Source organism: Anomaloglossus baeobatrachus, chromosome 4 (assembly GCF_048569485.1).
Source record: "Anomaloglossus baeobatrachus isolate aAnoBae1 chromosome 4, aAnoBae1.hap1, whole genome shotgun sequence".
Classification (NCBI taxonomy): Eukaryota; Metazoa; Chordata; class Amphibia; order Anura; family Aromobatidae; genus Anomaloglossus; species Anomaloglossus baeobatrachus.
Genome location: NC_134356.1, coordinates 210,893,597 through 210,918,235, shown reverse-complemented (window position 1 = coordinate 210,918,235; position 24,639 = coordinate 210,893,597).

The window sequence follows — 24,639 nt, the reverse complement described above, 5'->3', positions numbered from 1 at the left end:
TTTTAACCACTTCAGGTTTCGAAAGATGTAAACTGGTTAAAAGAAGTGAACTGTACGTGTGACGCCCTGGACTATTCAGGTCGTCACAGGGTTCTGCACAATCTTTCTTTCCCTGTGCAGGGCTCAACCCCCCATGGTTCTGGGAACCTAACCTGCAGTACTGTCTCCACCAGCATTCACAAATTCTAATTACACCTCGTACCACAACCTGTCAGGCACACCAGTGGACTGCTTAAGCTGGAATAGGGCAGTGCACCTAGGGGTCAGACAGATTAGTGGGAGGGGGGAATTCAGCGAGGGAGGAAGTGGAGCACAGAGCAGAGCTGACAGACAGAACAGAAGTAGCTCCCAGTGAGTGAGGAGCTGGTAGTAGCAGCTCCCTAGAGTTGAGTGATAGCCCTGGAGCTGTGAGGAGCTCTGAGGAAGCTGGGAGTTTTAGCTCCCAGGGGTGAAGCAGACTAGGTTGCAGATGGTGGTCTGGACCTAGAGGAGTCGGATTTCTTGTCGCAAGGATTGAGGCTAGGTGCCTGGGACCTGTCTTGGAGGACGGTCAGCAGCATGAGCCTAATGACCAGTCCGAGACCAAAGGCACGATGGGGTACACGGTCGGGGAGAAGCTTCAGGCAACCCGGCAATTAACCTGCGGAGAAAAGGATCTCTATTGACTGTTCCCACGAAGCTCAGAGATCGGGGGCACTAGCACAACGAGGGGGATATAGCTTTCCAAACAAGCGGCCCACTGAAATCCCAAGCATGAGCTCCTGATAGCAGGCTCTTTCACTTAGCCATAGTGGGGAGTGAGTCCCGGAAAGCTCCAACCTGACGTGCCACAATGGACACTCTAAATTCGGTGCCAGGAGGCAGGTCACGTACAACGAGGCAGTGCTGCAGGGGACGAGACCCAGACGAGGTCCACTCAAGAAACAGCGGCAGTCAGAGACTTGGTTTACCCTGTTATCAGCATCTGCTTTATTGCTGAGTGAGTACCTAATTAACCTGTGCAATCAGGGAGCCTGCGCTTTCCCTGCACCCCGTATCACCATCCAGAGTCCTGGGGCCCCTAGCCCCCGGGTCCGGAGACCCTTGAGCCACGAGTAATCACCACTCCCGGATCCGAGCGGTTCGACCGCTGCAGGGGCAGCACACATGCAACCTCAGATCCTCACATGATCTTCTTCTCTACTCCTCTCTTATCTCCTCCTCTCACAATCGCATACAAGATACCTCACATATATTTTATATGTATTTTTTGCACTTTGATTATGCGGGGTGCAGCCGGGCCTCTTAATACGGCCGTGCATAGTGGAATTTCTGTCCCTTGTGTGCTGCATTGAGTAGTGTCCGAGTAACTCACCTAATCTAATAGTAAGGGCGTGGTAATAGGTTGCTGGCTGGACACCATGCGCATACAAGTGTGAACAGTGCCCTATGCGCGCCACTAGTGTGCAATTTACCTTGCACCTGTGGAGTGTCCATCATGTTGAGAGGCTTGTCTGCATCCTGTTTGTGCATTAGATGTGTTGGCCTGGGCTAACTGGACTGGTTGCCCTTTTTTGCTGTGAGTACATTTTATAATACATTTTTGGGGGAGTTTTTATCTCCTCTTCTTGTTGCTATTTTTTGATATTTATCAGTGTAGGGACCCGCAAGCGTGAGGATCCGTGATGAGGATTGTGGGCTTACGTACATTGGCCAATTTACAAACTAATACCTCACATATATTTTATATGTATTTTTTGCACTTTGACTATGCGGGGTGCAGCCGGGCCTCTAAATACGGCCGTGCATAGTGGAATTTCTGTCCCTTGCGTGCTACAGTGAGTAGTGTCCAAGTAACCCGCCTAATCTAATAGTAAGGGCGTGATAATAGGTTGCTGGCTGGACACCATGCGCATACAAGTGTGAACAGTGCCCTATGCGCGCCACTAGTGTGCAATTTACCTTGCACCTGTGAAGCGTCCATCATGTTGAGAGGCTTGTCTGCATCCTGTTTGTGCATTAGATGTGTTGGCCTGGGCTAACTGGACTGGTTGCCCTTTTTTGCTGTGAGTACATTTTATAATTAGTGATGAGCGAGTACTAAAAAGCTCGGGTGCTCGAGGCTCGGGCCGAGCATCCCAAGATGCTCGTGTACTCGGCCCGAGCACCGAGCCCAATGTTATCCTATGGGAGACCTGAGTATTTTTATGAAATGACCCCCGGCAGTATGTAGAAACCCTAAAAATGTCACAAAAGTCTCAGAAGAGTGCTCAAATGACATGGCAACAGCATGGGGAAGACCCCTTGAAGCATTTATCACTCAAAAGTCACAGCTGTGAACAATTTTGTCCGAGTTTTACGCCATTTTTACGGACTCACCAGAAAACCTTCCAAAATGACACCAAAATGAATTTTCATGGCGGAAATGTTAAGGGCACATACCCAATAGTGAGATAGAGCTGGTGTATGTTACTTTTTGAGATTAATACATGAAAGATTTTACGTAAAACATTGTGTGGCACTCCGATGTCCAAAACGCACGTTTTGTGCTTTTTACTAGCGATGTCGGTCATTTTTTTTTCATTCTATCTCCCGTCGGTCAGTCTCGCTCTGTCGGTCTCTCTCTGTCTTGTCTGTCCCCCTCTCAGAGTCTGTCGGTCATTCTCCCCCCTCTCTCTTACTTACCGTTCCCCGATCACTGCCGCGGCGCTGCACAGCTGTTCACTAAACTCCGGCGGCTTTTCCTCTTTTGAAAAAGCCGGCCGCTCATTAAACAATCTCGTATTCCCTGGTTTCCTGCTTTTCGGCGCCTATGATTGGTTGCAGTGAGACACGCCCCCACGCTGAGTGACAGGTGTCTCACTGCACCCAAACACAGCAGTCGGTGTGTGTGTGTATACTGTGCAGTGAAATAAATAATTAAATAATTAAAAAAAACGGCGTGCGGTCCCCCCAATTTTAATACCAGCCAGATAAAGCCATACGGCTGAAGGCTGGTATTCTCAGGATGGGGAGCTCCACGTTATGGGGAGCCCCCCAGCCTAACAATATCAGTCAGCAGCCGCCCAGAATTGCCGCATACATTATATGCGACAGTTCTGGGACTGTACCCGGCTCTTCCCGATTTACCCTAGTGCGTTGGCAAATCGGGGTAATAAGGAATTAATGGCAGCCCATAGCTGCCACTAAATCCTAGATTAATCATGTCAGGCGTCTCCCCGAGATTCCTTCCATGATTAATCTGTAAATTACAGTTAAAAAACACACACACCCGAAAAATCCTTTATTAGAAATAAAAAACACTAACAAAGTCCCTCATCACCAATTTATTAACCCCGACAAACCCTCCATGTCCGGCGTAATCCACGGACCTCCAGCGTCGCGTCCAGCTCTGCTGCATGCAGGTGACAGGAGCTGCAGAATACACCGCCGCTCCGGTCAGCTTCACACAGCAACTGAAGACAGCCGCGCGATCAGCTGAGCTGTCACTGAGGTTACCTGGATCCAGCGGTGGCCGCGGGTAACCTCAGTGACAGCTCAGCTGATCGCGCTACTCACCGCCGCTCCGGTCAGCTTCACACAGCAACTGAGGTGAGTATAGCGATCAGCTGAGCTGTCACTGAGGTTACCTGGATCCAGTGGTGGATGCAGCGTTGGCCGCGGGTAACCTCAGTGACAGCTCAGCTGATCGCGCAACTCACCGCTGCTCCGGTCAGCTCCATGCAGCAACTGAGGTGAGTATAGTGATCAGCTGCTGTCACTGAGGTTAATCGCGGCCACCGCTTGATCCAGCGGTGGCCGCGAGTTACCTGACTGACAGCAGCTGATCGCGCTACTCACCTCAGTTGCTGTGTGAAGCTGACAGAAGCGGCGGTGTATTCTGCAGCTCCTGTCACCTGAATGTAGCAGAGCTGGACGCGACGCTGGAGGACTGTGGAGTACGCCGGACATGGAGGGTTTGTCGGGGTTAATAAATTGGTGATGAGGGACTTTGTTATTGTTTTTTATTTCTAATAAAGGATTTTTTCAGGTGTGTGTGTTTTTTAACTGTAATTTACAGATTAATCATGGAAGGAATCTCGGGGAGACGCCTGACATGATTAATCTAGGATTTAGTGGCAGCTGTGGGCTGCCATTAACTCCTTATTACCCCGATTTGCCAACGCACTAGGGTAAATCGGGAAGAGCCGGGTACAGTCCCAGAACTATCGCATCTAATGTATGCGGCAATTCTGGGCGGCTGCTGACTGATATTGTTAGGATGGGGGGCTCCTCATAAAGTGGAGCTCCCCATCCTGAGAATACCAGCCTTCACCCGTATGGCTTTATCTGGCTGGTATTAAAATTGGGGGGACCGCACGCCATTTTTTTTAATTATTTATTTATTTATTTTACTGCACAGTATAGACACGCCCACCGGCTGCTGTGATTGGGTGCAGTGAGACACCTGTCACTCAGCGTGGGGGCGTGTCTCACTGCAACCAATCATAGGCGCCTGTGGGCGTGGAAAGCAGGGAATATGAGATGGCTGTGTACAGAGCACAGCGCGCCCGCCGGTATAAAGGCTCGGTCACGCTGTGCAGGCCGGCTAATCACTGCAATTCCACAACTAACAGGGCTGTGGCATTGCAGTGGTCTGCCAGCCAATCCCTGCAGGAGGGCTGGCTCTCAAAAGAGCGCCAACATGCAAAGATGAAGACCACGAGTACAGCACGAGTAACGCGAAATTACTCGGTACCCGCCGAGTAGCCCGAGTACAGTGATACTCGTGCGAGTACCGAGTAGTAACAAGCATACTCGCTCATCACTATTTATAATACATTTTTGGGGGAGTTTTTATCTCCTCTTCTTGTTGTTATTTTTTGATATTCTCATAAAACAACTGCACTAACAGCGCACAATCCGGCAAGGATTACAGGCATCCTGCAGACTGAGTTGGAAGGCGCACTCACTGTACAGCGCCAGTTTTTTACATGGTAAGGAGTTTTGGTATACAAAGAAAAATTTAAGATGTCTTCTGTTTCCCCATGCCTTGAATAGCATACGGTACATACCAATTTTCAGCCAATTCTGTCCACTGGGTAAGTCTGCACATGTCTCCAAACACCTTAGGTAATTTTCTGGCCACCTTGTAAATAAACTTTGTTTTGATTCCTTGTTTCCAACAACCATGAATGAAACTGAAAGAAAAGCGTGGGATTCATTTAAAGATGTAGTGTATATGTTTTTTGGAAATTACAAAGATTCAGGTAAAAAAACGTTGTTAAAAGCATGCTAACAGCATTTAAAGCTTAAGGCAGCAATATGAGCGTAAAGGTCCATTTTTTACATTAACACATGGACTACTTTCCTGAAAACATAGGAGCTTACAGTGAGGAGCAAAGAGAAAAATTCCATTAACATGTTAAGGATATGGAGTGATGATACCAGGTAAGATGGGACATGAACATGATGGGTGAATACTGATGGATGCTGAAGCGGGAAACTGGAAATACCAGAAAATGAAAGCTCACCAGGAGAACATTGAAACAGAAAAAATGGTTTCACAGGCCAATAGAGTGAATACTCAACATTGATTAATCAATTGTGTTTAATGGATGACAAATTTAATAGTGTTTTACTTGGTAATAAAATGATGATTTTTTTTTTTGATCAATGTTGATTCAATATATTCTCATTCTTTTTCAAGAAAACTGTACATAATGGGGGAAAATGGAAGTCATTTTTAGATTCAACACACCAAAATACATTGAATTCACTGAAAAGCTCCCATGCAGCTTTTTAAAGATATTTTTTTACAGACCTGTGTTATGTAAGGATCCTGATGTCAATAACTCCAAGATTGGTTTTATGGTGTCCCTTTTGGACATAATTCTTGTAAAAAAAACGACTTTAGGTTTGGCAATGACTACTACTTGCAACTGCTGGGGTCTTTGATGGAGTCCCCTACAGACCTGATTTTGAGGAAAAATATGTGTTTCCTAGTGATTTTATGTCATACATCAACTTATGTGTCCGGTTAGTGAACAATATATTTGGGGTTTTTTTGGTAAAGGACTGTTGAAAAGATCCTTGCGTTTAATCAGTATATTAATGATTGTCATCCATTTATTACATTTACACTGGAAAAACAAAAGAGGGAATTAAAATTCTTGGATGTTCAGGTGATGTTAGATAATGGTAACTTGAGGACTAGTATTTATACAAAGGAAATGGACAAGAATAGTTTACTGAACAAACAGAGTTATCGTGCCCCACAGTTTTCACATCTGTGGAGGATTGTGTTGGGAGCATGGTTATTATTACAGTATCAGGAAAATAAAGGAAGGGATGATTAGGAAATTTGTACAGAAAGGAAATAATTAAATAAGTGATGACATTGCTATGAAATCGAGGACCGCTGTTAGAAGAAGAAATAAAATCCATGGAGGGGATGATTGACATGGCTTCCTTACTGTATACGATGAACATTCAAAATGGGGTTTGTCACAAAAAAAAGGTTAAAACAATTGCTAATAGTCTTGTGAGTTCTGATATTTACACCCCAAAAGTATCTAAACAGACCTTTTTAAAATCTAGGAAGAAATATACATATGTCCCGCTAGGTATGGGGAAGTACCAAACAAGCCTCAAAAGGTAAGGGAAGGAGACCCTGGAATCTAGGGGAGGGGAAATTGGTGACACCTGACCAAACTTACAGCTGGTCCCTGGGGTCCCTCACCACCATAGATAGGTTCCGCACCTATGCGCCGAGCCAGATACCTGACAATAGGTATGTCTAATACTGGGCCCTAAATAAGGAACGGATGGGATGAGCTCTATGTCAACCTCACTAAACTCTAAGGAAGACAAAAGGAGGACACATTGGGAAACAAAACATGAATTACTTATCCACAGATGACTCAGGCAGAAGTTCAGCAATGCTTCAACAATGATACCACAGATGAGTACAAGCCACCTGAAGAGAAGAAAGGAGTTTTTAAGCACCAAAAGAATACTGATGATCAGAAGCTTGGTTGAAGGCGAGCTCCTGCTGAGTCTAAAGGGGGAGAGATGAAAATCCAGCAGGAAAGCTACCTATACCAATGAATAGCAGGAACAATAGAAAGTCAGGGAGCATTTTGCACAGTCAAACACTGTGACCGTCTTTTGCCAAAAATCACATGATTGTGTCACCTGTGACAACATATCCATGTATGAACTGTCAAAAGTGTAGTGCTATTATAAAAGGTGTCCAATATCCCACCCCACTGTGGATAATAAAATGCATTGCCCATATGGGATGAGATATGTAGGTGAAACATCACGTCCTACTAAAGTTTGCTTCAATGAACATCAGTCAGCAATCATATTGTATAGTGGCAAACAAAAGATGACTAATGTGAATAAAGCTGAGAAACAATAGAACAAAATGAGAGGAGTAAGAGGTTTTGAGAAACCACTATAGCCAGACATTTTTGTGAACACAAACATGGGGTACTTGAACTCAATAGTTGAACTGGTATTAAGTGTAGATACTAGTCTAATAAAAATAAAGTTACTTCAAAGGGAAGTTGTCAAGCTGCCACTAAGGGGAGCCGTAGCTCTGAAGCAGAAGACACTACACGAAGCAACCAGAACCAGGAAGTGGATGCACAGTGTGTACTTGTACATTGCCTCACAATAAAGCTGGGGAGCAGAGCTGCGGGGCATGCGAGGAATAGTCAGGCAGGCTGGATCAAACACAGTATGGGCAGAAGGAGGACCGGAGGAACGAGTAGAAGCAGAGTCGAGGTCAGGCCGAGGTAAGTACCAGAGGAAGCAACCGAGTGGGGAGGTAGGAGAGGGGACAGAGGAATGGAGGGAATACTAGGGTATGTAACACAGGCAGGGCATGGGGGCCTAGGAGCAGACGGATCAGGGTAACACTTGCAGGACCAGCAATCACAGGCAAAGCAGCGCTAAGCTTATAGATTGCGCTGGTTCACCGGAGATGTCAGTTTTTAAAGCATCCAAGCTCCGGAAGTAAGGCCTGGTAGAAGGCACCGCCCCCTAGCTATGTGGACGGGGAGGCGAAACCGTGACAGACGTTTTCTGGATCTATTCCTTGGACACTCGCACCAAAGGAGTGAAATGAGAATTGTAACTTTGATGTATATTTGTAGGGATAATTTGTGTGGTACACCTGTCTGTCTAAGCAATCTGAAGAGAAAGTGTCATGGAATTAATAAGGGTAATTGAAATGAACTATGTCAAGCAAAATTATTTAATTGTTTTTTTTCTTTTTTCATTTTAGTACTTGGTTAATGGTTGGGTTACATGGTGCGTGCCAATTTAAGGACCAGAAGGAAGGAAGACTGAAGGCTTGAGAGAGGTGGGAGGACTCTAAAATGTTGCTGCAAGTTTTCTCATCTGTTCACTCTAACTCGTCCTGTTATCTGCAGAAGGGTGATATGTTGGTACGCTATCATATTTAGACTATTAAAATATTGTATGGGATAATGAAATGTACCTATTTGATATCTATGGAACAATTTTGTCAGGATAAACTATACTGCAATAAGAAGAAAAGTTTTCATATTTATCCTGCACTTTGGTATGAAATGACTGTTATTGTTAATGTTGGATTGAACAAATTGTCAATATACAATTATAAAAAAATTCATGAATTAGAAAAAGAGACATTGTTGTGCCATTGTGCTATGTTTCTTTTTTTCATTTGGCTTCCACTTCAAATCAGCTCACTATGTTGTACAGTAAGTAAAGAAGAAAAAAATACTGTCGACATGGCCTCTAAAATCTCCAAAATGACAACAAAAAAGACATTTCAGGAAAAATACTGTTGGCATTTTCCCTGAAACCTCATCTGCTTGAAAACCACAATTTGTAGGCCAGTGTCTAAAAGATGTTGAATGTTGATTTCCTTTGGGTGCTTCTGAAAACTGAAAGAATCTCAAAGCTTACAGAAGCAACTGGGATAGGGGGAGAAATCATTAAAGGGACTCTGTCAGCAGGTTTTTGCTACTTCTTCTGAGAGCAGAGTGTTGTAGGCAAAGAGATTCTGAAACTAACCATGTTCAACTTAGATCACTGTGTGCAGTCGTTCTGACTTGATCTCAGAATTGAGTGTAGCAGAGCTGGGAGCTGTCCCCGCCCACACTAGGCTCTCAATAGAGATTGTGCATTGACTGTAAGGTGTCAATCACACCAGGGGCCATGCCTGTCTGCAGCAGGAGTCACACCAGTGTTAACCAGAGTAATTAACCCTTTTGTATAGGTAAAGAATAGCTTTCATACAGATAAGAGAAACAGATTTTTTTTCTTTTTTAACCCTTGCAGCAGGCTGTCTTCAGTTTACATTTCAAAATCCTGGTGACAGATTCCCTTTAAAACAATACACAAATACTCCAAACAATGTGTGCTGCATAACTACAGCAGTGAAAGTGAATGTAGTAGTCTTAGAATAATATAATCAAATGATAGGGGGAGAGATAGATAATTATGGTGCTAACAGCTATGCTAGACCTAGTGTGATAGATCTATGAAATAGTGAATCTAGCAGCTTGTCCTTTTGAATTACATATTTTTTTAAATTCTTTATGCACTAGACTTCTAATGACCACATTTGCATTTTTAAGTCACTTTAGATATTTTTGTCTTCTGGTATTAGTTGCCATTTTAGTGACAAATTTCTAAAAATAAACAATTAAACCTCAATCTATACCCATAATCAGTCATAATTGCAAACACAATTTGCCCAAAGGGCAATTAGAGGTACCCTAAACTAAATATTAATAAAACTTAACTTTTAATCCTAACAAATTAACACAGATCAATCTAAAATCAGTAGCAGGTAGAGCAATCAAACATATACTAAATCACGTTGTAATACTATTGTACGTTCTGAGGATTTCGATAGCGTTAGGGCAATGACAACCAGAGACGAGTTCTTGGTACAAGATGTTTATAATATGTAACCACGGTAGATACACAACGGAACAAACACAGTAGAACACACACACGAAATACCTTCCCGAAACGGAGCGAAGGGGATTCCCGGGGCCACGCACCGGACTCCCCCAGGGAGACCACCAGAGCGAACCCCTATACAGGGACTGTCCGGCAATCACCCCGGAAGGCCTAAATGCGCAGCAGCCGGGACACAAGGGGCAAGTGGTAAAGTCCAGAAGTGTCCGTACGGGATGATAGTCCAGAGTGGTTACGAACCAGAAGGAACCGGGCAGAAGTGCTGACCAAAGACGGCAGACGGAGTCCGGGCACAGCTTGGAGAAACCGGGTATGGTCCAGAGTCGGTCGGTAGTCTTTCAGAAGGATCCAAAAGGCAATCAGGAAGTAGAAGCAGCAAAGCAGGAGCACACAGCAAGCAGTATACTCAGGCACTGGACTAGGCTTAGAGGTGGCCTTTTAAGCAGCTGGACAGGAAGTAGGGCAACAGAACATTAAACTCCATGTTAACTGAGGGCAAGCTCTTTCAAAAGAGAACTGGAAAACCCGGAAACCTGACATTACTCCCCCCCCCCAGAAACGGCCTCAGGACGGATCAGGGCCTGGCTTATCCGGGTACCGTCGATGAAACTGAGCAATCTTCCGGGGTGCCCGAATGTTACCCACCGGTTCCCAAGAATCGTCCTCGGGGGCGTACCCCTGCCAACGTACCAGATACTGAAGCCGACGACGATGGAGCCGGGAGTCAATAATGTCCTCAACCACGAACTGCTCCTCGCCGTCGACCATCACAGGCGGAGGAGGAGGCACGACACGACCATGAAACGTATTAGGAGAAACGGGTTTGAGGAGAGAAACATGAAAGACCGGGTGTACCTTCAGATGGTGCGGTAACCGCAGCCGACAGGCCACAGGGCTCACGATCCCGGTGATCTTAAATGGACCGATGAATTTTTGTCCCAGCTTCTGCGAAGGGACACCCAATCTCAGGTTTTTGGTGGATAACCATACAGAGTCTCCTACCTTATACATGGGTGCCGGTTTCCGGTGAGTGTCTGCCGACCTCTTGTAACGCTTCCTGAGCCTCCACTCTGACTTGCAAATCCTGAATAGCCGGACCCAGTACCTGGTGATCATGACCCAACTGTGCCTCCACATCTCTAAGTTTAGTTTGTACCGCCTCCATCTCCTGCTGTAAGGAGTTAATCATGGAAAAGAGCTGATCTACTCGTGTCTCAGTCATTGCCCCAGCGAAATCCTCTTATGGCCTGAGTATAATGTAATACTATTGTACGTTCTGAGGATTTCGATAGCGTTAGGGCAATGACAACCAGAGACGAGTTCTTGGTACAAGATGTTTATAATATGTAACCACGGTAGATACACAACGGCACAAACACAGTAGAACACACACACGAAATACCTTCCCGAAACGGAGCGAAGGGGATTCCCGGGGCCACGCACCGGACTCCCCCAGGGAGACCACCAGAGCGAACCCCTATACAGGGACTGTCCGGCAATCACCCCGGAAGGCCTAAATGCGCAGCAGCCGGGACACAAGGGGCAAGTGGTAAAGTCCAGAAGTGTCCGTACGGGATGATAGTCCAGAGTGGTTACGAACCAGAAGGAACCGGGCAGAAGTGCTGACCAAAGACGGCAGACGGAGTCCGGGCACAGCTTGGAGAAACCGGGTATGGTCCAGAGTCGGTCGGTAGTCTTTCAGAAGGATCCAAAAGGCAATCAGGAAGTAGAAGCAGCAAAGCAGGAGCACACAGCAAGCAGTATACTCAGGCACTGGACTAGGCTTAGAGGTGGCCTTTTAAGCAGCTGGACAGGAAGTAGGGCAACAGAACATTAAACTCCATGTTAACTGAGGGCAAGCTCTTTCAAAAGAGAACTGGAAAACCCGGAAACCTGACACACGTATCCGGACGCGGACAGGACACTAAGAGTAAGTGAACGACTGTCCTTCAATAATTGTCAGAGTGATATTGCCCTACCCTGCCTAATAAAAGCTAACTAATAGCCTTCCCAACATGTTTCACCATGTATCATAGTTTCATAGTATCATAGTTTTTTAAGGTTGAAGGGAGACTCTAAGTCCATCTAGTTCAACCCGTAGCCTAACATGTTGATCCAGAGGAAGGCAAAAAAAAAACCCAATGTGGCAAACAAGTTCCAATGGGGAAAAAATGTCCTTCCTGACTCCACATCCGGCAATCAGACTAGTTCCCTGGATCAATACCCTGTCATAAAATCTAATATACATAACTGGTAATATTAAATTTTTCAAGAAAGGCATCCAGGCTCTGCTTAAATGTTAGTAGTGAATCACTCATTACAACATCATGCGGCAGAGAGTTCCATAGTCTCACTGCTCGTACAGTAAAGAATCCTCGTCTGTGATTATGATTAAACCTTCTTTCCTCAAGACGTAGCGGATGCCCCCGTGTTCCAGTCGCAGGCCTAGGTGTAAAAAGATCTTTGGAAAGGTCTCTGTACTGTCCCCTCATATATTTATACATTGTGATTAGATCCCCCCTAAGCCTTCGTTTTTCCAAACTAAATAACCCCAAGTTTAATAACCTGTCTTGGTATTGCAGCCCACCCATTCCTCTAATAATCTTGGTCGCTCTTCTCTGCACCCTCTCCAGTTCAGCTATGTCCTTCTTATATATCGGTGACCAGAATTGTACACAGTATTCTAAGTGCGGTCGCACTAGTGACTTGTACAGAGGTAGAACTATATTTTTTTCATGAACACTTATACCTCTTTTAATACATCCCATTATTTTATTAGCCCTGGCAGCAGTTGCCTGACACTGTCCACTAAAGTAAAGTTTACCATCCACCCATACACCCAAGTCTTTTTCTGTGTCTGTTTTACCCAGTGTTCTACAATTAAGTACATAATCATAAATGTTATTTCCTCTACCCAAGTGCATGACCTTACATTTATCTACATTAAACTTCAATTGCCACTTCTCAGGCCAATCCTCCAATTTACATAAATCTCCCTGTAATATAAAATTATCCTCCTCTGTATTGATTACCCTGCAGAGTTTAGTATCATCTGCAAATATTGAAATTCTACTATGTCTGGCTTCATCAGGGGGCTAAGGCTGTGACCACAAATAAGCAGAGTTATGTCAGCACTTATCACTCTAGCTAAGTCTCTGCCTGAAGCTCATAGCAGGTGGTCGTATTCTATGCTTACGCTGTCAAATGTAGCAGAGCTGGAATCATCATGGGAACTCGTGTGGGTTACGTGGGACCTGGGTGTTTTCAGGGTTAGTAAAGGGGTGAAAGATAGTAGTTTTTTTTCTTTTTTATTTCAAGTAAAGGATTTTTTAGTGTTTGTGGTTATTTCTTTTCACTTACAATGGGGGGGGTCTCATAGATGTCTCCCATTACTAATCTAGGGCTTAGTGGCAGCTGTGAGCTGTCATTAACTCCTTTTTACCTGATTGCCACTGCACCAGGGCAATTGGGATGAGCCAAGTAAAGTTCTGGGATTGTCACATCTATTTGATGCGAAAATCCTGTGCAGCTGCGAGCTGCTCTTTTTAGACTGAGGGGGACCTTATGGGCCTCACCAGCCTGAGAAAACTAGCCCCCAGCTGTCATCTTTATCATGGCCGGGTATTAAAATTGAGGGGGACTGCATGCTGTTATTTAAAACTATTTAAATAATGTTTTAAAAAGTTGTTCTTATTTTGATACACAGCCAAGATAACGCACACAGTTGGGGGCTGCAGCCTACAGCAGTATGTTTTATCATTCCATGGGATTAGAATATATAGGGACCCTAAGCCTTTTTTTTATTAATTTATTTATTTTTACAAAAGTCTAGATGCAGACAACACACAGAGTGGTGGCGCTGTCTGACTGCATCTAATGAGAGACATAGGGACTGCTAATGGGCCCCGGAAGCAGTATACAGTTGGGTGGAGACCAATAAGTATCAAGCGTTTGCTTTATTATTTTCCTACTTTTTTCTTTGTTTTGTTTTTTTTTATATTACCCGGGTGGCCAGATCCGGATTATTACCCAGAGTTTCCTAAGAACTTCGTGTCCAGGGTCAGTGCTCGGGTTCTTTTAAACCCACGCAGATCTGGACTTTTACAGTCCGGGTCCACCTCATACTATTCATGATGCCTTGCACGCAATCTTTCTTTATTTATCCTTATATTTCATATTTTGTCTCCTAATTTTTCAATTTTTTTCCACTTTTAATTTTTTAATCCTTTTCAATTTGCATTTTTAATTTTTTAATTTTCTTAATTTTTTCCCCCCATTTTTTAATTTTTTCTTTTTTTCATTTTTCCAAAACATTTATTTATTTTCCTTTTGTTTCTTTTAATTTACTTTATTATTTTCTCCATTTTGCAAGTTCTATTACCTCAATTCAGTTCTTTTTGGTGTTCCATCTCCTTTCCGCTTTCCCTCTCATTTTATTCCATCATCTCTTACATATCTACTGTTTTACTCTTCACTATTAAATTATTATTATTATTATTATTATTATTATTATTTAGATTATACATATATGGGATGATGACCAGGGTTACATCCTTTGCTGCCTTTTTTTTTTTTTGCTTTATGTCATATTACCATAATGGTGCTACACAATTTCATAATTTTATTTTGGACTGTATTTGATTTTATAATTTTTTATATACATGTAACTATAAATCTAAATATAAAACTGAGTGTATGGGTATGTCAGCTAAAGGAATCCGCACCGTCACATTTAGAATCACAAAATTTCGCACAGACACCCCATGTGACTCAGGGAACGTCATAGACTATGTTTTGATGGGTAAATTTAACCCTGCGCTTTACAGTTACTATCCAAAATCCTGCCTCCATTAAACTGAATACAGGCTACAGGCTATTAAGAGCAACTGTCAGTGGTTGCTATAGGAACAAAATAAATTGTTAGTATAAGAAGCTTATGTGTGATGTAATATGATGTCTGTGGGGAGACGGATATAGAGAGACAGAAAGAGACAGATGGGCAAAGAGACAGATGGGCAAAGACACAGATGGGCAAAGAGACAGATGGGCAAAGAGACAGGCCTGGAAAGAGACAGGCCTGGAAAGAGACAGACGGGCAAAGAGACAGCCCTGGAAAGAGACATATAGGGAAAGAGACAGCCCTGGAAAAAGACAGTTGGGCAAAGACACAGCCCTGGAAAGATACAGCTCTGGAAAGAGACAGCCCTGGAAAGAGACAGCCGGGCAAAGAGACAGCCCTGGAAAGAGACAGCCCTAGAAAGAGACAGCCCTGGAAAGAGACAGACGGGAAAAGAGACAGACAGACACACATATAGAGACAGACACAGAGATAGAGAGAGACAAAAAGACGCAGAGATGGAGACAGATAGACTGATACAAATACAGACAGAGAGATATAAACAGACAGACAGAGACATAGACACAGACAGACAAAGAAAGACACAGACAGAGAGACAGACAGACAGCGACACACAGACAGAGACTGGGAGAGAGACAGAGAGACAGTTACTATGTGTGAAAACAAATTAAAATATAACCTTTAACCCCTTAACGACCTTTGACGTACTGGGTACGTCACGGTGACATGGTGCTAAACGACCCATGATGTACCCAGTACGTCATGGCGAAATCGCGGTCCCGGAGTCCAATTTCTTTGGTTAAACGGTAGATTCGGGAAGGAGGGGACCTCTGCCTGACCTCAGGAGGGGTGGTGCCTCCTCCCCGAACCTACAGAGGCTGTGATTGGCTGACAAACGCCGCTCAGCCAATTACAGTCACTGTAATGTTCCAGCCATTAAAAATGGCTGGAACATTTAAATCCAGCCCTGATCAGTGCTGCTGTAGCACTGGCCATTGGCTGGAGCTGGGTGATCGGTGCTTCACCCGCCCCCAGCTCTGATTGGAGAGACCGGCCTTGTGTCCAATTTGTCCAATCAATGTGGATCTGGGGCCTGTGACCATCCCTGGAAGCCGAGGAGAGCGGTCTCTGCGGGTGCCCATCAGTAAGTTGCTGCCCCCGTCGCCCGCCCCAGTCCCCGATCGCCCTGCCAGCCCCGCCGCTGTCTCCGATCGCCCCACCCGCCACCGCCAGCCCCGCCGCTGTCTCCGATCGCCCCGCCCGCCACCGCCGCTGTCTCCGATCGCCCCGCCCGCAGCGCCCGCCACCCGCGCCCGCCACCGCCAGCCCCTCCGCGGGTCCGATCGCCACCACCAGCCCCACCGCTGTCTCCGATCGCCCCGCCGCTGCTCCCAATCCACCGCTGTCCCCGCCGCCACGCTCGCCACTTTCCCCGCTGCTGCTCCCGATCCACCGCTGTCCCCGCCGCTGCTCCCGATCCACCGCTGTCCCCGCCGCTGCTCCCAATCCACCGCTGTCCCCGCTGCTGCTCCCGATCCACCGCTGTCCCCGCCGCTGCTCCTGATCCACCGCTGTCTCCGCCGCTGCTCCCGATCCACCGCTGTCCCCGCCGCCACTGTCCCCACCGCTGCTCCTGATCCACCGCCACCATGCTCGCCACTGTCCCCGCCGCCACGCTCGCCACTGTCCCCGCCGCTGCTCCCAATCCACCGCTGTCCCTGCCGCCACTGTCCCCGCCGCCACGCTCGCCACTGTCCCCGCCGCCGCTCCCGATCCACCGCTGTCCCCGCCTCCACGCTCGCCACTGTCCCTGTCGCCGCTCCCGATCCACCGCCGCCACGCTCGCCACTGTCCCTGCCGCCACGCTCGCCACTGTCCCCGCCGCCACGCTCGCCACTGTCCCCGCCGCCGCTCCTGATCCACCGCTGTCCCCGCCGCCACTGTCCCCGCCGCCACGCTCGCCACTGTCCCCGCTGCCGCTCCCAATCCACCACCGCCACAATCGCCATTGTCCCCGCCGCCACGCTCGCCACTGTCCCCACTGCCACGCTCGCCACTGTCCCATGTCACATGTGGGGGGAGGGTGGCTTGCAGCACATGTGGGGGGAGGGTGGCTTGCAGCACATGTGGGGGGAGGGTGGCTTGCAGCACATGTGCTGCAAGCCACCCTGCCCCCACATGTGCTGCAAGCCACCCTCCCCCCTCCATGTTCTGGGGGCCACCCTCCCCCCGGGGGCCCCCCCTCCTCCATGTGCCATCTCTCTCTCCCATCAGACTCTGCCCCCCTCCCCGATCTGCTGCCTGCTGTCTCCCATCCTCTTCATCTACTGCCCCCTCTCACCCTCCTCAATCTGTTGCCTCCTTCATCTGCTGCCTCTTCTGTCTGCTGTGATCCTGCTGCCTAGATCCATCCTGTAAGGTAGGTATCCCCATCTCACCTCCCTCCCCCCCATCCTCCGACACTCCTCCATCCGCTGCGCCATTTCCCATCATCCATCCGCTGTGCCCTTTCCCATCCTCTGCCGCTCCTCCATCCGTTGCGCCATTTCCCATCATCCATCCGCTGCGCCCTTTCCCATCCTCTGCCGCTCCTCCACCCGCTGCGCCCTTTCCCATCTTCCATCCGCTGCGCCCTTTCTCATCTGCCGCCCCGCCCTCTCGCATCACATTATCCAGCGCAGTTGCTCGCTTCCAGACTGCAGTGGATGATGCAATGCGAGACTCGTGCATTGCTCTCACGTTTGGCACTGGTCTTAGTGGCAGGCACTCACATTTTTTCTTTTTATTCATTTTTTTTTTTTACTCATGTCTGTATTTTTTATTTCGCCAAACTAATAATGTGGGGGAGCTCCATTGTTTAGGCACCTCAGGGGGTCTCCAAATGCAACATGGCATCTGCTAATAATTCCAATCAATTTTACTGTGAAATGGCGCTCCTTGTCTTCTGAGCCCCGCCGTACGCCCAAACAATTGATTTCCACCACATATGAGGTATCTGCGTACTCAGGAGATATTGCACAATACATTTTACGGTGCATTTTTTCCTGATACCCTTGTGAAAAAAAAGCTACCTGTTTGAAAAAACAATTTTGTGGTAAAAAAAAGAATAAAATATTTTCACGGCTGAACATTACAAACGTTTGTGAAGCCTCCAGGGGTTCAAAGTGCTCACTAAACAGCTAGATAAATTCCATGAGGGGTCTAGTTTCCAAAATGGGGTCAATTATGGGGGAGCTCCATTGTTTAGGCACTTCAGGGGGGTCTCCAAACGCAACATGGCGTCCGCTAATAATTCCAACCAATTTTGCTGTGAAATGGCGCTCCTTGCCTTCCGAGTCCTGCTGTGAGCCCAAACATTTGATTTCCACCACATATGAGGTATCTGCGTACTCAGGAGAAAATGCACAATACATTTTATGGTGCATTTTTTCCTGATACCCTTGTGATAAAAAAAGCTACCTGGTTGAAGCAACAGTTTTGTGGTAAAAAAATTTTTTTTTCTTTTCACGGCTCAACGTTATAAACTTCTGTGACGCCCCCAGGGGTTCAAAGTGCACATCAAACATCTAGAAAAAATATTTGAGGGCTCTAGTTTCCAAAATGGGGTCACTTATGGGGGAGCTCTATTGTTTAGGCACCTCAGGGAGTCTTCAAACCCGACATGGCGTCCGCTAATGAGTGCAGCTAATTTTGCACTCAAAAATTCAAATGGCACTCCTTGCCTTCCGAGTCCTGCCGTGTGCCCAAACATTTGATTTCCACCACATATGAGGTATCTGCGTTCTCAGGAGAAAATGCACAATACATTTTATGGTGCATTTTTCCTGATACCCTTGTGATAAAAAAGCTACCTAGTTGAAGCAACAGTTTTGTGGTAAAAAAAATTTTTTCTTTTCACGGCTCAATGTTATAAACTTCTGTGAAGCCCCCAGGGGTTCAAAGTGCACATGAAACATCTAGAAAAAATATTTGAGGGCTCTAGTTTCCAAAATGGGGTCACTTATGGGGGAGCTCCATTGTTTAGGCACCTCAGGGAGTCTTCAAACCCGACATGGCGTCCGCCAATGAGTGCAGCTAATTTTGCACTCAAAAATTCAAATGGCACTCCTTGCCTTCCGAGTCCTGCCGTGTGCCCAAACATTTGATTTCCACCACATATGAGGTATCTGCGTACTCAGGAGAAAATGCACAATACATTTTATGATGCATTTTTCCTGATACCCTTGTGAAAATACTAATTTTTATGGCTAAAGTAACATTTTTGTGTTAAAAAAGTAAAATTTACATTTTTTCTTCTACCGTGCTTTGGTTGCTGTGAAGCTCCTAAAGGGTTAATACATTTCTTGGATGTGGTTTTGAGCAGTGAGGGGTGCAGATTTTAGAATGAGGTCACTTTTGGGTATTTTCTGTCGCCTAGGTTTCTCAAATCACTCCAAATGTGATGTGGTACCTAAAACGGAATTTTTTTTTTTTTCAAAAATTGCGCTGGTGTAAAGCAGACAAGTGGGAAATGTTATTTAGTAACTATTTTGTGTGACATATCTCTCAGATTTATGGGCATAAAATTTCAAATTTTGAAAATTGCTAAATTTTAAACATTTTCGCCAAATTTCCGAAATGTTCACAAATAAACGCAAAACATATCGGCCTAAATTTACCACTGACATGAAGTACAATATGTCACGAAAAAACAATGTCAGAATCGCCAGGATCCGTTGAAGTGTTCCAGAGTTATAACCTGTCAAAGTGACACTGGTCAAAATTGCAAAAAATGGCCGGGTCTTTAAGGTGAAAACAGGCTGGGGGCTGAAGGGGTTAATAAATATTATTTAATAAATAATAAACTTATTTTATAAGTGGTTTAATCATCAGGGGAAATTGGCCAGGAAAGCAGAAGCTTAAGAATCATTACGGACCTCCACCATAATATGTCCGGGCGTATAACAGCGCTGTTAACATAGGGAGAGGTTGCTGTTATATCCTAGCGTCTATCTCGCTATATTATATTGTCCTATAGTGCTGGTTGCATAGCAACCGTTTATGTTATGTGTGATATATTTTAATAATATTTATTGAAGGTTATATTTTAATTTATTTTCACACATTTGGCTACACAAATTGCTCTGCCAAGATAGACTTTGGCTTACTTACGTACATACTGTTTCATTTCATTTAAGTGTCAACGGATAGTTCACCCTTACACTGATGCACCGTGAGCCTGCAGGGCAACTTGAATTTCCTTGGAATTTGATTGAAGCTACTTATCCACCATCTGGAAGATATTGCAGTGCAACCTTTTATCAATTTTTTTTCTTCCATCCACATCCAGGGAGATTTGTTACAGTGCTATGGGCCAGGAACATCAATATCTCTAGAGCTGGTCTTGTAACCTTGAGATTATTAATATTTTTCAACAATATTTGTGTTGTTAAGTCCTCAAGCAGTTCTCTTCTCCCCTTTCTGTTCTCCATGCTTCCATGCTTAGTGTGTCTCACACAGACACACAATGCACAGATTGAGTAAACTTCTCCCCTTTTTATCTGGTTTCAGGTGTGATTTTCATCTTGCCCACACCTGATACATGCCACAGGTGAGTTTTAATGAGCATCACATGCTCAAAACAAAGTTGTTTACCACAATTTTGTCAGGCCCAAAGTGCTTTTTTCTCTGTTGTTTTGTGTTGTCCATTACACACAAAGGAAATAAACATGTGTATAAAAAAAACATGTGTAATTCTAATACTTTTCAGGGAGAAATAACATAATCTCTAGAACAATTTTAAGGGTGCCAACACTTTCAGCCTTAACTGTAACAGTTGCATCAACACCAAAATTGACACTCCTTTATCAGTATATATGAGAAATTGTCATTCAATGGATCCATTAGACCTAAAGATATGCGGTATTAGACATGTCACTTTAGACCCCAGGAAAGGAGACTTAAGCTGGGTTTACACACTGCAACATCGCAAACGACATCGCTGTAACGTCACCGGTTTTGTGACGTTACAGCGACCTCCCCAGCGACATTGCAGTGTGTGAAACCTATCAGCGACCTGGCCCCTGCTGTGAAGTTGGGATCGCTACAAATCGTTCAGGACCATTCCTAGGTCCTTTGTTTCCCGCTGTGCAGCATGCATCGCTAGCAAGTTTCAGTGTGTAAAGGGGACTTTACAGCGACTCCGCGGCTCTGTCTGTGTAGCGTCCTGATTAGCGGTCACCGGCGAAGGATTCACCGGTGACCGCTAATCCCCCGAGTGACTGAAGTGTTCCACCCTCTCTTATACTCACCGATCCCCGATCACCGGCGCTGCACGGCGTTCACTCTGCTCCAGCGACTTTTCCTTTTTTGAAAAAGCCGGCCGCTCATTAAACAATCTCGTATTCCCTGCTTTTCCCCGCCCACCGGCAAATATGATTGGTTGCAGTGAGACACGCCCACACGCTGAGTGACAGCTGTGTCACTGCACCCAATCACAGCAGCCGGTGGGCGTGTCTATACTGTGCAGTAAAATAAATAAATAAATAATTAAAAAATCCGGCGTGAGGTCCCCCCCAATTTTAATACCAGCCAGATAAAGCCATACGGCTAAAGGCTGGTATTCTCAGGATGGGGAGCTCCACGTTATGGGGAGCCCCCCAGCCTAACAATATCAGCCAGCAGCCGCCCAGAATTGCCGCATACATTAGATGCGACAGTTCTGGGACTGTACCCGGCTCTTCCCGATTTGCCCTGGTGCGTTGGCAAATCGGGGTAATAAGGAGTTATTGGCAATCCATAGCTGCCAATAAGTCCTAGATTAATCATGTCAGGCGTCTCCCCGAGATACCCTCCATGATTAATCTGTAAATTACAGTTAAAAAACCACACACACACCCGAAAAATCCTTTATTAGAAATAAAAAACACTAACAAATTCCCTCATTACCAATTTATTACCCACAACAAAGCCCTCCTTGTCCGGCGTAATCCACGGTCCTCCAACGTCGCATCCAGCTCTGCTGCATGCAGGTGACAGGAGCAGCAGAAGACACAGCCGCTCCTGTCACCTGCACGCAGCTAATGAAGAGAGCCGTGTGATCGGCTGAGCTGTCACTGAGGTTACCTGGATCCAGCGGTGGCCGCGGGTAACCTCAGTGACAGCTCAGCTGATCGCGCTACTCACCGCCGCTCCGGTCAGCTCCACGCAGCAAATGAGGTGAGTAGCGCGATCAGCTGAGCTGTCACTGAGGTTACCCGCGGCCACCGCTGCATCCACCGCTGGATCCAGCATCTCACTCCTCCAGTTCCACCTCGCAACTCTCTCTGACTACTTCCTCCCGCCAACTTCCCAACTGACCACTCGCCCCTCCCCTTGCTGGGTCTCTCCCTACAGATTGGGTGGCAATTATTCAAAAAAATGCCCATCCCTTTTACCTGTTGCAAAACAATCTCCCAGTCTAGAATTGGGGTTATGTATGTGGCCTGAGGGTGCTGGTGTATTGACTGGCACGTATATTCCAGGTTTTGGGTTTCCACAGATTACATTTTGTGGCACCTGATACCTCAGGGGTGCTACAGAGTGAACTGCACATGTGCTCAAGGTGCTGGTGACTTGATCAGGTGCACTTGGTTGCATTGTGGTAAATGACAATGGTTAAGTCAAACTACACAGGCGTCCCCACATTATCTAAACAATTGGAAGTAATTGCTTATAGGATCTTTAAATCACAATGTGAAATGGCAACGATTTTGCTGCTCCATGTCAACAGAGCAGCTTTTCCTCTTCCGCTCTGCTCTGTTGATGAGGTGTAACTGCCGTTGTCCTGCTGGTAGCTAGCTCCCGGCAGTTATGTCGACTGTCAATCAGCATGATATCAGTAGTCACACTCCATCAACAAAGCAGAGCAGAAGAGAAACCCCTGTTCCATGAACGTGATGTCAGTGGAAGCTGCTGAGTAGTTGCTGACTACTCGGTGCCACAAAAAATCAATGCCGGGAACAACAAGCACGCAGTTAGCAACTACCTGCCTGTTATTTCTTAGGCTCATAGTTAAAAATTAAATAGACCTGGATTATCCCTTTACATGCAGTTTCAGCTGAATAGGCTTGTTGTTTCAGTCAGAGGTGAAAGATGAGCGTTCTAATAGCATGAGGGTTGTGTCACTCACTACAACATGAGGGACATTTAACAAAGTTTCCAAATGGAAATGACAGAATTAAATAATCTATCAGTACAAGTCATAGATACATGCACTAAGGAGCATAGGAATCATTGGCTGGAAAGGATACTTTGGTCATGGGACTATATATAGCTCAAATGTTAACGGAATAAGCATTTGTTGACCTTTGAGATGATATCATAACCAAAGCTTTAAAGGCTTCACTGTCTGCAAGCCGGCTCATTATAACCTGTTTCCCCTGACGATGCTTGAGTAGCGAAACATGTTGGGGAGGCTAGTAGCTGGCAAATTTTAACTTGAAAGGGAGGATACCAATAATAATATTAATACGCGAATAGGGTGACAGCAATACAATTGCAGACCACACAAATATTAATGATAGGCGGTTTAGCAGGCTTACCTATTTCAAACTATATGATACGTTTCAGCATTCGAATTCCTAACTATCACAGCAATATGTGTTTTTAATATGTAGGTCCCTTTCTTAATAATGAATTGAATTAAATACTTCATTTTATTAGGGTTTTTAGTTTGAGATCTTTCTTTTGCCTAAGGCAATATGTTAATATAGATCTTACAACAGGTAACCATACAGAATGAAAAACGTTTTCTTGTGTGCATTGATAAATGTCACATCACATTAGCCTTTAAAATATAAATATCTCTAATGCAAGTAATACATACTTCATATTATAGGACACCTGATGTATGAAATTAAGTGACTGGAAACTAAGGCTTACAAAATGTTATATGTAATATTATACTCATTGTAAAAGCACATAAGTGAGTTTTCGGCTAATTCTTATTGGAAGGTACCCATGAAATGTCGGCACAATAGCCAAATAACACATTAAAATATATTAAAGCTTTTTAACAACCCATCAAGATATGGTTGATTTATGTTATTTCTATCTACTCATAAAACATCATCAAATACTAATCCCAGGTAAAGTTCAGTCAGCGTAATTTTAAAATGGCGTGAAGGAAATCTATTTTACTGCTATCATAAGGGATCTGATAGGTAATCAAAGACCATGATTGTCATATAAAGAGAAAAAAATGTGGGATTTTTTTGTGAAATAAAGTGAAATATCCTGTTACTTGCCTGATGTCTACAGTGTCCTCTACCTTTGTAACAGATGAATACAAATTATATAATTAATATCAAGATTTGCATTAAAAAAAGTCAAACCCAAAATTTCTCTCTCAACCAAACCAGAGTCAAATCCAATTGTCAGTCATCACACGGTCCTATTAAAAAACATCTTATTTTTATTTACCTATATAAAAATTTCCAACTAGAAAGGCAAATTAAAGAATCAGCAATAAAGAAAACACCAATTGACAGCACATTCCAGACTGGTATAGTTTTTAATTATAGCCTAGTGGTAAAGGGAATCTGTTAGGTGATTTTGTAGTACAATTCTAATGTTATCCTTAAAAAGGGCGTAAGGAGACCTTTCAGGATCAGTAACTTTTATAGCTCTACCTTATCTTGTTATCTTATTTTAAGCTCTGTAGAATTCAGTATGATGTACACTACCGTTCAAAGGTTTGGGGTCACCCAGACAATTTTGTCTTTTCCAGGAAAAATCGTACTTTTATTTATCAAATGAGTTGCATAATGAATAGAAAATATAGTACTGACATTGACTAGGTTAGAAATAATGATTTG